The sequence below is a fragment of the Schistocerca piceifrons genome, chromosome X (genome assembly GCF_021461385.2).
Source record: "Schistocerca piceifrons isolate TAMUIC-IGC-003096 chromosome X, iqSchPice1.1, whole genome shotgun sequence".
Lineage (NCBI taxonomy): Eukaryota > Metazoa > Arthropoda > Insecta > Orthoptera > Acrididae > Schistocerca > Schistocerca piceifrons.
In genome coordinates, this window is record NC_060149.1 from 450,528,918 (window position 1) to 450,544,110 (window position 15,193).

The following is a 15,193-nucleotide window of genomic DNA, read 5'->3' on the forward strand; positions in this document are numbered from 1 at the left end:
ATCATCTCTTTTCTAATCTTATATTCACCGTGTTTTCTAACTGATGGTAAAACTTCATGAGTAACCCATCTTTTAAATTGTTTTGCTTCTTCCTTTTTTGATTTTAAAATGAAAGATTAGAGGCCACCCTCATTAATAAAAATAGAAAATTTTTAATTTCCTTTTAATACATCTAAATTGGATGGGTTTAAATGTTCTAATAATTTTTTATCATCTTCATCAATATGCTTAAAAGCTTTATGTGTTTTATTATATTCCAAAAGTATAGCAACATCTTTGGCTTTCAACCATGGATTATTTTCTTCATCAATAATCATTAAAACTTGTTTGTTATTGTATGTCAGCTTGTTGTTGATGATGTCTACAATTGGCTCCATTTAAGAGAAATATTTTGTATTAGTTTTGTAAAAAATAAACGTAAAGTGAAATTTGTAAATTGTATTTAAGATTAAACTAAATTAGATAACTTAACTTTTTTATAAATCTATAAAAAATTATTTCTTATAAATGGAGAACCAAAAAGAAATGCAATATAAAGAAAAAGATACCTATGAACTAACTGAGGTATGTCAAAAATTTATTGATTGTCATATTTGTTTAAGTGATGTAACTAATAATCTATTTTTTAAAACAAGCTGCAATCATATTTTTCATACAGAATGCATTGATGAATGGTTAAAGGAAAAAGAAATATGTCCACTTTGTAGAAGTATTATTAAAAATAAAGTTGTTGTTGTTGTCTTCAGTCCTAAGACTGGTTTGATGCAGCTCTCCACGCTAATCTATTCTGTGCAAGCTTCTTCATCTCCCAGTACCTACTACAACCTACATTCTTCAGAATCTGCTTAGTGTAATCATCTCTTGGTCTCGCTCTACGATTTTTACCCTCCTTAATGCCCTCCAATGCTAAATTTGTGATCCCTTGATACCTCAGGACATGTCCTACCAATCCATCCCTTCTTCTAGTCAAGTTGTGCCACAAACTTCTCTTCTCCCCAATCCTATTCAATACCTCCTCATTAGTTACATGAACTACCCACCTAATCTTCAACATTCTTCTGTAACACCACATTTCTAAAGCTTCTATTCTCTTCTTGTCCAAACTATTTATTGTCCATGTTTCAGAACGACAGAAACGACTTCCTGAGATCTAAATCTATACTCGATGTTAGCAAATTTCTCTTCTTCAAAAACGCTTTCCTTGTCATTGCCAGTCTACATTTTATATCCCCTCTACTTCGACCATCATCAGTTATTTTGCTGCCCAAATAGCAGAACTCCTTTACTAGTTTAAGTGTCTCAGTTCCTAATCTAATTCTCCCAGCATCACCTGACTTAATTCGACTACATTCCATTATCCTCGCTTTGCTGTCTCTGACAGAATTACAACGTCATCGGCGACCCTCAAACTTTTTATTTCTTCTCCATGAATTTTAATACCTACTCCGAATATATCTTCTGCTTCCTTTACTTCTTGCTCAATATACAGACTGAATAACATCATGGAGAGGCTACAACCCAAGCTCACTCCCTTCCCAACCACTGCTTCCCTTTCATACCCCTCAACTCTTATAACTGCCATCTGGTTTCTGTACAAATTGTAAATAGCCTTTCGCTCTCTGTATTTTACCCCTGCCACCTTTAGAATTTGAAACAGAGTAATCCAGTCAACATTGTCAAAAGCTTTCTGTAAGTCTAGACATTCTAGAAATGTAGGTTTGCCTTTCCTTAATCTTTCTTCTAAGATAAGTTGTAAGGTCAGTACTGCCTCACATGTTCCAACATTTCTACGGAATCCAAACTGACCTTCCCCGAGGTCGGCTTCCACCAGTTTTTCCATTTGTCTGTAAATAATTCGCGTTTGTATTTTGCAGCTGTGACTTATTAAACCGATAGTTCAGTAATTTTCACATCTGTCAACACCTATTTTCTTTGGGATTGGAATTATTATATTGTTCTTGAAGTCTGAGGGTGTTTCACCTGTCTCGTACATCTTTTTCACCAGCTTGTGGAGTTTTGTCAAGACTGGCTCTCCCAAGCCCGCCAGTAGTTCTAATGGAATGTTGTGTGCTCCTGGGGCCTTGTTATGACTCTGGTCTGGCAGTACTCTGTCAAACCCTTCATGCAGTATCGTATCTCCCATTTCATCTTCATCTACATCCTCTTCCATTTCCATAATACTGTCCTCAAATACATCGCCCTTGTATAGACCCTCTATATACTCCTTCCACCTTTCTGCTTCCCCCTCTTTGCTTACAACTGGGTTTCCATCTGAGCTCTTGATATTCATGCAAGTGGCTCTCTTTTCTGCAAAGGTCTCTTTAATTTTCCTGTAGGCTGTATCTATCTTATCCCTAGTGAGATAAGCCTCTACATCCTTACATTTGTCCTCTACCCATGGCTGCTTAGCCATTTTGCTTTTCCTGTCGATCTCATTTTTGAGACGTTTGTATTCCTTTTTGCGTGCTTCATTTACTGCATTTATGTATTTTCTCCTTTCATCAATGTAACTCAATATTTCTTCTGTTACCCGAGGATTTATACTAGCCCTCGTCTTTTTACCCACTTGATCCTCTGCTGCCTTCACTACTTCATCCCTCAGAGCTTCCCATTCGTCTTCTACTGTATTTCTTTCCCCCATTGCTGTCAATTGTTCCCTTATGCTGTCCCTGAAACTCTGTACAACCTCTGGTTTAGTCAGTTTATCCAGGTCCAATCTCCCTGCAGTCCCACCTTTTTGCAATTTCTTCAGTTTTAATCTACAGTTCATAATAGATTGTGTTCAGAGTCCACATCTGACCCTGGAAATGTACTACAATTTAAAACCTGGTTCCTAAATCTCTGTCTTACAATTATAAAAGCTATCTGATACCTCTTAGTATCTCCAGGATTCTTCCATGTATACAACCTTCTTTTATTTTTCTTGAACTAAGTGTTAGCTATGATTAATTTATGCTCTGTGAAAATTCTACCAGACAGCTTCCTCTTTCATTTTGTAGCCCCAATCCATATTCACCTACTATGTTTCCTTCTCTCCCTTTTCCTACTGTCGAATTCCAGTCACCAATGACTATTAAATTTTCGTCTCCCTTCACTACCTGAATAATTTCTTTTATAAAAATAAAGTACCAACATTAAAAGATATATTAGATCCACTTGACTCTTTACCAATAACTACAAACTCTTTTGATCCTTTATTTGATAGAAATCGACAATTTATCAATCAGGACTATGAGTCTGATGATCATGATGATGATTATTGGCGATGATTAGTTTCAAAATAATTTATATGAATAATTTAAAATATTGAAAATTTACTTTTTTACAATTCTAATGAATTTTATTCTATATAAATGGAGCACATTCAAGCTCAATAAGATTGTTCGCCATAAACAAAATTTTTGTAAATATTCTAATACAGAGAAATCAATTGATAGTTTCACTTTACAAAAGCACAAAATATGGTTATAGAACTATATGTAGGCCATGTTTACAGAAACATCATGTAGAAAATTACAATAGAAAATCAAATTTCTTGTGTATGTGGAAAAAGTGTTGCTAAATATTATTTCCAGGATCTTTTAAGACGAAATTCAAGTGAAGAACATACGAAAACGGAAAATGACTCTACAAGGAATAATGAAGAAGTTATAACTGAAGAAAAAAGAAATGTAAAATTTGTCAAGAAATCAAAGATGTAAATTTTTTTATATAAATCCATCAAATACAGATAAACATAATAATAAATGTAAGAAATGTACCTAAGAATATATTAAGAATAAGAAAGCCGTAACTTTAAATAATAATCCTTTATGTTAATTATCTATCCATCTATTAAATATTTATCATTTTTATTTAATAAAAATCATATTAAGAAAGGTAATGAATTCTTTGTAATAAATAGGAAAGCAAACTGATTGTTGAACTAATCGTTGAAAAACTGATTGATTGTTACACTAATTCTCCTTTTGATTAATTATTTATTAAATACTAATTGTTGTCAATCTATAAAATAATTATCATTTTTATAATAAAAATAATTTTTAGAAATCTAACAACTTTTTTCTAATAAATGGAACAGCAAAATGGAAAGTAACATTGCTGCTCAACTAAAACAAAATACATCTTAACTACAACAGTTAGCTGTTGCAAGACTTCATGAATTCTGTAAAGAAGATAATTTACGAGGATATTCAAACATTTGTAAAGGTAATTTAATTAGATTTATTGTTAATAATCATTTAATTATTATTAGTTATCATCCTAATATTGTTAGAAATAATATACCTGTAGTAAGTGCAAGTAATACAAATATTTTTAAATACAATACGTCTGAAGTAAGTGTAAATTATAAAAATTATTTAGCTGAGGTAAGTAAAATTTATAGAAATATTGTTAATATTTATATACACGAACACATTTCTAAGAATGACAGCTGTCACAGAAGAAGTAAGTGATAATCAAACTAATATTATTAAAAATAATAAAGCTCCATTTAGTGAAAATATTTGGAAAAATGCCATTTTTGGACTTTTATAATGTTTTTCTAACTATAGAACATAAACCATTAAAAGGAATATTTACATTTTCTACGAATATATTTTGGAAACCAAAAGAAAGAAAAACATTTAAAGATTACTAAGTTGAAAAGACATTTGGAAACAGATTACAAACTATAAATTTATAAAATAATATGGATACACTTGATCATAATCATTTCTTAAATGCAGTAAAAACTAAAAATTTTTAAATTGTTAAAAAGTATTTGACAGTACATCATGGAGTAAAGATCAATTTTAATTTATATTGTGAATATAAACTACATAAAGGTGAATTTAATTAAAATGTTCAAGAATTGTGACAACAAACACCAAACTATAAAATTTTACACAAATAGATTTTCATAAAAAATTCAAATTGGGCAACAGACTTATTTTAGAAAAAATTAGTAATATTCAATCTCAGGGATCTGGTTGGTCAATACATAGAATAATTGGTTTACAATCAGCAATTAATAAATATGTTCCACTAAGAGGATCATTTTATATCGATTTACCAGATAATATTAAAAATGAAAAAGCATGTGTTAATGTGAAAGATAATGATAAAATAAGGTTTTTATGGTCTATCAGACCAATTTTGTTTCCTGTGGATAAGCATCCAGAAATAATAACATAATATAGAAACGTTAGTCTTGATCTTGATAAAACTTTTGTAAATATTCAATTTCCTGTACTAGTTGATCATTTTGATGATGAAGATGAAAATTAAAAGTGTATCCATTAAAAATAAAAATCAAAAAACTATAATGTGTAAATCTACTATATTTTAAGAAAGATAATAATTCACAGTAATCTTATATAAAAAATTTGTCAAGACTAGTAACAAGTCAAATGACTAAACATACTGAAGTAAAATCTGTTTGTGATTTATGTTTATTACATTTTCATAGTATAGAAAAATTAGGTGAATGCAAAAAATTGTTTAACTAATAAACCATTAACAGTTGAGATTCCAGTTGAAGGAGAATATGTATATTTTCAAAATTATAAATTTACGCAAAAAGTTACATTTGTTATTAATGCTGATTTTGAAAGTTTACTTTTAAAGATGCATAAATGTGAACAAAAATCCCAAAACACCTTATACTATGAAATATCAAAAATATGAACTAAAGAGATTTTGTTATTATATTAATATATATATATATGTATATATATATATATATATATATATATATATATATATATATATATATATATGTAAATTAAAAAGATCTGGTTGTTTATAAAAAACAAAATGGTCGTAAGATATTTATAAAATGTATAAAACAAGAACTTGATGATATTGGAAGAATTTATTCAGAAATTGCAGAAATGAAACCACTTACACTTTATGAATACAAAATGTTTCATAAATCTACAGTTTGTACACTATGTAAATGCCCTTATACAAGTAAGAATAAAAAAGTACAACATCATGATCATTTAATTGGAAAATATATTGCTCCATTATGTAATATGTGTAATTTGAAAGTATGACAACCTGATTTTTACTTACATAATATATCTGGTTATGATCAACATCTTTTTGTCAAGGAACTTTGTTATGATAATAAAGAAATAAAAGAAAAAAACGAATAATAAAAATAATATATTATTTTTAGTAAACGTACAAAAAGTTTAAAAACGAGATTTGTTGATACATTTAGTTTTACGTCATCTTCACTTGATAAACTTTCATCAAATTTAAAGAATAATCAGTTAAAAATAATAAAAAGTGTGTGTCTCCAGAATTATGTAACTTAGTAGTATGAAAAGGTTTTTATCCATATGATTACATGGATTCTTGGGAAAAATTTGAAGAAACAGTTACCAACAAAAGATAAATTTTATAGTGAATTTAATGATTGTCACATCAGTAATGAAGATTATAAACATGCAAAATTAGTTTGGGAAAAATTCAATACTAAATATCTCTGCGAATATCATGATTTATATCTTAAATCTGATGTATTATTGCAAAGTGGAGTTTTTGAAAATTTTAGAAAGACATGTATAAATACGTATAATTTAGATCCTTCTTGGTATTTTACTGACCAGGTTTATCTTGGGATGCAATCTTGAAAATTACCGATCAAAAACTCGAATTAATACATGATTAAGATACGCTTCTAATGGTTGAAAAAGGAATAAGAGGTGGAATTTCACAATGTTGTAAAATATATGTAAAAGCCAATAATAATTTTTTAAAACATTTTAATAAAAAAGAAATATCAAATTATATAATGTAATAGGTGCAAATAATTATATGGTTGTGCTATAAATCAGTATTTACCATATGGCGGATTTAAATGGAAGAACCAATTAATTTTAATTGTATGAGAATAAGTGAAATGTCAAACAATACTCGTGATGGTTATATATTTGAAGTTGATCTAGAATATCAAAAGAATTACATGATATACTTAAAGATTTACCGTTAGCTCCTGAATCAAAACTTGTTCCATGTCCGAATGAAAGTAAAGTAATAACTAGTTAAATTAAGAGTCTAACTGTGTAGCCCATTATAGAAGTCTTTAACAATATTTATCTTTAGGAATGAAACTACATAAACAGATAAAGCCTTAAAATTTAAACAATCTAATTTGTTAAAGAAGTATATCGACATAAACACACAGTTAAGAACAAAAGCCACAAACCATATTCAAAAGATTTCTATAAATTAATGAATAAATCTGTATTTGGTAAGACAATGGAAAATATAATGGTAAAACAATGGAAAATATAAGAAATAGACAAGATATTAAATTAGTTTCAGATAGTATGTATGTGATAAAACAAGGGCAAACAAGTTAAATGCTATATATGGAAATATTATTTTAAACCATCATTAATTTTAGACCACTTGAAAAGGATAAAACATGAAGATGGTGTCGATAATACGAGGGAATTCTGGTAAAGATGCATATGAATTTGAAATTTATAATTATAATACAAATTTGATAGAAATGTGGGACAAAACAGAGAAATGAACTTTCTCTTTCGTATAACGAATAAAAATGTTGTGAATTATCGTATAAGCATTGATTTTAGAGACAATAAATTATTACAAGACTTCTATGGTTTACGAAAACTATTAATGCATTTTTTTAAATTACATTTATATATCATTTTAACGGTTTCGCATTCAATAAACAAAAATTGATAATTGTCGATGAATAATGTATGTCGTACATCATAAGTAAAATCCTTCATTTCAAAAAATCAATTCCACATAATCTAGTTCTTTTTAGTAACTTTATCATTAATGTGTCACATTATTTTTTTAGTTGTATTGTGATTTGTAATAACTTTCTTTATATTACATTTATAACATAAGTGGGATAAATCGTAATGAAATTATATCAATTTATGTCAATATCTCATTTTAATTGCACTGTTAATTTAAAATCGTGAAATGAATATAACTTTTAAATTGTAAGTTGACGGATTTAAATTCTACATTTCTTGGACACAAGTTTCATTTTGCCCACTTTTAAATATATATTTTGAAATTTGTCATTCTGACATAACAAAATATCAATTCACTGAATATTTTTCATTTTTTAAAAACAAAAGAAATAAAGTAAAGCATATCAGAGTCAGCTGAATAATAATGATTTATTGTATCTAATCAGCGTTAATTTCGGTTACTCAGCCTGGAGATATGATAAAACTTTCATGTCGGCTCCAGCACAATATCAGACCAACCAAGGACAGTATCAACAGCACAAGAACTTAAAGTAAGAATAACAGTTAAATCATCTTCCCATATCATTTCTCTATAATTTGTAAGAATATCAACAAATACTTCTCATGTATAAACTACACATTTACTTTACTTTTTGTTTCACCATTATTGGTTTTATATATTCATCCAGAAAAATTTTGTCAGAAATGGACGAATTTAAATTTAACAAATCTATTGAGGAAATAAAAGTATGTTCTATTCTTAATAAAATATTTTCTCTTCTTATTATTACAAAATCATAAATTTTTACAACATAATTATCATTATTTTAGAAAATAGGTAACTGCAATCATCAGCTTGAAAAAAAAATTTTAATTCATATTTAATCGAGCATGATGGGAATAAACCCATTAATTTGTGTATTCAAACAAGATTTTAATTAACCTTCATTTTTTCATTAACAGGTAAAGATTACTATTCAATTTTCTAGATTCACAGAGATTAAAATTGTATAAAAATTTGAGAAAACATAATATTCAAAATAATTTAAAATTAGCTAAGATGAATTAATAAACACATTTATTGAAAATAATAATATAAATTTATAGTTCCCAGTCATTATCTTTGAGGACCATTCCTGATTTTTTGTTTCCATACACTGTTATTGTAACTGCACTTGCACTACCTTACTGCCAAATGATGCATCTTCAGCATACATTATTTCTTTTGCTATTAAGTTAAGTTCTTTATTTGCTTCACATAATTTTCTAAATCTTTGTAAACTCAAGATGCGACGTATATATTTTACAAGGTTCATCTAATAGATTCTTTACTTTATCACATCTAGCTAATCTGTCTGCTGATAATATTGTTTCTGGCAATCACCAATATATATACATACAAAGAAACATGAAGTATTATTTTGAATGTTAATTTACTAATTAGAGTTGAACAAATTATTTTCCATATTTTCCTAATTTTCGAACTGTATCAGGCAAGATATCCTAAAATCTAATTAAATATGAAATTCGTTTTGGATTATTAATAGTATGAACATAACATTTACTTCTTAATGTTTTTGTTATTCCTAATTTTTCATTATAATAATTTTTCTTATCCAGCTAATTCTTCTCCATGAGTTACTACTATTCTATTGATTAACTAATGGACATCACACATCGAAATACATTCGATTTGTCTCTCTACATTTTTATAAAATTTTTAACTGTTTTTTTGTTTGTAGTACCTGAAGAAGATCTTAATTTTGGGACATAGTCATCAAAAAATCGTTCATCAAATATTTGTATGGAAACCCTATATTTATTTTATTTTATTTCGTTTATTTTGAGATTATTTGCTTCTGAATCAAGTGAAATATTACGTAATTTCATGACGAAACAGAAACAAATTTCTTATTCATACCCTTCAGAGTAATCTGATTTTAGCTAAATGATTGATCAATCCATCTGTTTCTCCATATCTTTTATCATCAACTGTTAACTTATCTCAATCAAACTTTACTTGCAATCTTCCAATATATATAAGTGTGCTGAAAGGTCTTACTACATTAACAGTATGTTCACTATTCGTGATATATTCAAGCAGTTTTTGATTTCCATACCTTCCTTAAATATTTAATCATTGTTCTTCGTTTCTTAACTTTTTCTTTCTATAGCCTCTTCTTCATATTCATTCCATTAATCTTGCATTTCTCACCTGTTTAAAGTAAAATAACTAACATATTGCTTTATACGATATATATCTTCTTGTAATTGATGCTGTTGTCAGTCCATTTCATTTTAGACAAGCAGCCGCACAAATAAAACTTAATTCACAGATATTTCCGCTTGTAATTGACTTACCATTCTCAGTGAGAGTCATAAAACTGACCACAAGATGCCAAGTGTGGCCTTATATGCTCCACCACAGCTGCACATATGGGCCACAGACACTGGTGATTAACCAGGAAATACACTTACATATGCTCCGCCTGTGTTGAAGGCGATATATGTTCGGCGATAGTGACACCATGATGGTTTCTCTGCAGTTTATTTATCCAGCCATACATCAATAAACGAATCCAATGTAGCTCACCTTTACCAGAGGTGGCGCTGATGTATCCATATTTCCCTGTCAACGACCAGCATGTTTGACCTGCATGTGCAGTACCACCATGGTGAAGCAAATAAGTCTGCACTTGGCATCTTGTCAGCAGCCTTGTGGCTCACTCTGAGGATCGCCTGACGATATGCAGCCGAAATATCAGTGAAGAAAGTCTTATTAGCGCGGCTGCATGCCCGAAACGTAATGCACTCTTCATTACACCATGTGATGTAGAGAATGCACAATGTTGCTGTTGTTGTGGGTGACATGGAAAAATTTGCTTTTCACCTTTATTTTTTTCAGTAGTATTCAAAATTTATTCTTTAATATCTTTGACTGTATGAATAAGAGATTAATTCTGAAAACGTTTATTAAAGGTAGTAACAATACTATGCTATTATTTAACGTTTTCTCTTAAATGTCTAACGATTATATGAAGTGCAATGGTTATGCTTAACGTTTAACATTTTCGTTCATTTTTAAAAATTTTTACTTTTATTTCTAAATTTTCTTTTGTGAGTTTATCTTAGCTGTATCTATTGTAATGAAGCTAAATTTATTATCACTCCAATATTTCCTACCCATTTCTTTAAAATTTTATCATTATTTTAGATATAAGCAGCTATTAATTCATTACTTTTATGTTCAGTCTTTTCTCATCTTTTATAAATTTCTAGTATTTTAGTCGATGTAACTTTTGTAATAATTAAATAACTCAGTTATCTTATGGCAGTTTAACCATGCTGGCGCTAAAACATAATATTGATTAATAGTGTTGTTTTCACATCCTCCAGTTACTACTGATCACATAGAGTTAGGTAACAGCTCAACATGTTTATTTTAATTTTTTGTCCAAATTTAACATTTGATCAATTTACTATGATAACAATTTATTAATAACATTAAATTAACTAATAGAATTAATTGATATTTAGTCAATTCGCAAAGAAAGATTAAGGGTACTTAGAGAAGACCATTATAAATAATTAAATTTAATTGGAGCTTATACCACATTCTTTACTTGTAATATTACACCTATTTATAACGAACTTTATTCCCGTGGTGAAACAGTGAAATTCCTTTTGTGCAATATTATTTCAAAAATTTACTATTTATTGATATTAAGAATTCCAATATTCATATAGAAAAAGAAAAAAATTTAAACGCAGATGGATTTCAAAATGATATTGAATTTTGTATGGGTATACAAGTTAATATCAGTTAATTTTTAATTAACGCTTATGAAAATAGTGTCACTTATAGTTTGATAAAAGATTTACATTTTATTACATAATATTAATTTTAACCTAGGTGACAGTAGTTTTTCAAATATAAAGATAATTGTCATCAGGAAATAAGTGAGCTTGTTTCATTTCAAAAATAGTACTTGGTGCTACACTTTATTATTAATCATATTATATTCTCTAGTTCTTATTCATAGTAAGTTTAAATATATAGTAATAATTATAAAATATTAATGCAATAAATTGATTGGTTTTCAATTGCACTACAGTGATAGTTATGCAAGAAATTAATTAATTATTTTAATAAGTTAATTTATAAATTTTGGAATAAAATAATTTCATACATTTCCCCAAAAATAATATTTGTAATCGTTATATTAGTTTTATCAAATCTTCATAAATGTCTTATTTGTATAAATTAACAATTTTACAATTGATTAAAATTCAATCGTTAATATAAAAACTAAACCCAAAGCAATAAAAAATAAAATAACCAAGGAACATTTAAACTGATAATTTTTCAACTGATCATCAAAAAAAAAAAAGATAGAAAAATTGTAGATAATTATTTGTTTCATTAGCTATTTCTATTGAAAAAAGGAATTGTCTTAGAAAAAGGTAAGCAAGTTCAGGAATATCAAAATATGGTGGCAGGTTGTTACTACTATTAAAGCAGCATCATGTGTAATTGGTTATTTGGCTTCTGGTGCAGCAACTACTATGACAGTAAATGAAAGTAAAATAAGAAATTAGACATAATTTAACAATGGATAACAAAATAACTGGAAAAAGTTTTAAAAATTAAAAAAAGAATTTCAAATTATGACTCTGAAAAGTACTTAAAATCTTAACCATCTACAAGTGATTTCAAATTCACGAGTAATGTAATAATGAAAGAAAATTGCTTCTGGTACTAGTAATTTAGATATGTCTGATAATAAATATACCTTTTGTTTTTTCATAAAAAAGAATAACAATGAAATCGTCTTTGATTAATTTGGCAGTAATATCTCAGGACTACTAGATAACAGAAATATTACTTATATCGAAATATTATAATCACTTATCTTCATTGGTGTAGAAAACCTACTAGTGGATAATTATTAAATTTAATGAACAATTAATTTAAATATTGTAAATATTTGCTAATAACACAATAATAAAAAATCTTAGAACCTAAAAGGATTATGAACATTTATACTAAATATTTAGTTAAATATAAGAATTGAAAATATAGATGAAAGTAAATGTAAATAGAACCCAAATTAATAAAAAGACTGACAATTTTTTTTAGAAAAGTCAATAATAAAACAAAAAGTAATTAGAACCAATTAAAAAAAAAATTAGTAATAATTAGAAACCTGTCAATCATTAGAATAAAATTTTGATATCAAATTATAATAAACATATACATGTATTGACGAAATGAAATAGAAAAGTAAATGATTAAAGTAATTTAATTAATAAGATACTGAAGTACAATTAAATATTAATAAATAAATTAGAAATATTCGTACAAAAGAGTAAATTTTAAAAAACAGTTGGAATCAAAATAATTACAGAAGTTGACAAAACGAACTAAATATTTATAAATTTAATAACATATATAAATACTTTTCTTCAAATAATTAATTTTAAATCTAATCACACGTTATTAAGAGTTTCTCTTAATATTTTCGAAATTTAGTGTATCTAAGTTAAGTTGATATTTATAAGCCAAAAATATTAATTTAAAATGCTTCCAGTATTTGGTATGATATTTGTATTTTGTGAACTTACGACAGAGACAAATGAAGTCAATAATTTACAATGATAATTATTTAATATTTTATATTATATACCAAATTTTCAGAAACTCACCAACACATATATCAACTTGTCTGAAAAATTGATAATCTGGGATGGAAGTATTTTTATTATGAAACTGTTGATGAACGTTTAAGTAGAAGATATATCTATGAATTTTGCCTGGAAGTGAATAATGAGTTGAAAATTAACTACAATGTAAAGAATTGAAAAATATACGAAAAACGAGTTTCATAAGTTGTGATTCACAAGCAAACAATACTTTTCCGAAAATCAATTTTTTTTTGTTTTTCAATTATCTGACTAATATTTTCCATACAAATATGAATTTAAAACAAAATAAAAACTAGTTATTCCTTTTAGGAAATTGTATTCATGAATTAAATTTTTTAGATAATGTTACAAATAGTGCTTAAAATATTTTAAAGACAATAAGAGAATATGTTTAGGACTCAATTATGACTAATATATTTTGTCAAAAGTACTTATGTAAATGTGTATTTAAGAATATATTTAGCACTATGACTTGAACGTATACTCAAGCTATGTACTGGTATACAAGTTGCATGAGCGATGGTATATTTCATTGCAAATTTCATTGATGTTAAGCAAATTTATAGCCTTTTACTCTTGAGGTAGAAGGCAAGCCTTGTTACAAGAATGGCTTGACAACCTTGCGTGGTTAGTCATTTAGTACCTGCAACTACACACTGCTGCGCATGGATTTCAAGCTACAATGCTGTAATGGAATAATTTATAAAATATAGCCTCTGAGTATTTTGGTATTAATTATTTTAGCCCATACCAGGTCTCCAGCTTATAATGTGAGTTATACAGTGTTCTATCAATACTGGATTCCCTTTGTGTAGATTGATGGATGAAGACAGATAATCAGCTACAGACAATATTCTTACCTGGGCATCATTATATATATATATATATACTTATGTATATGTGATTATGATGTGACATTAATGGTTGATAAGGAACAGGAGGTGCATTTTCACAGTTTTGTAAAGCATATTTTAAGGCAGATAATAAATATGCAAACTTTTTGATATCTATATCAAAATTACATTCCCTAATATATTTAGATGGAAATAGATTTTATATTTTCCTATAAGTAACTATTTACAATACTATGGATTTGAATATGAAGAACCTAAATCTATTGGTTCTAAAACACAAGTGAAATTTCAGAATCTTATGAACTACGTTTTCCTACTACATTTGGAATATCCAATGGAATGATAATATTCACATAATGATTTTCCACTAGCATCTGAAAGTAAAAAATACTAAAAACTAGTGAAAAACATTTATTAACTACTTTATATAATTAACACAGTCATTTCATTCATAACAGAAATAGAAAATAGCATATCTCTCTTTAAATGAAGACTGCAAACATAAACAAATGTTAAAAATTTTAACAAACTTATTAGTTAAAAAAGTATGTAGGTTTCAATACGCAAATGAGAATGAAAGCGAACAATGACTTTCAATTTGGTTTTATAAATTGATGATTGTTTCAGTTGTGGAAAAAGAATAGGAAAATATAAGAAAGTAGATATTAAACTGGTATCAAATGTGAATAACTATGATAAATTAATAGCTAAACCGGTTTTTAAAAAAGAACAATATTTAACGATAATTTAGTTGCCATTCAGATGAATAAAGTTAAAATTTTGTTTCATAAACCTATTTATATGGGAAATACCTTACCTCACATATAGAAAGAATATGTTACAACATCCACTAACCTTCTCAAACAAAAACTTGGAGGAAATACCCAACATTGTTATCAA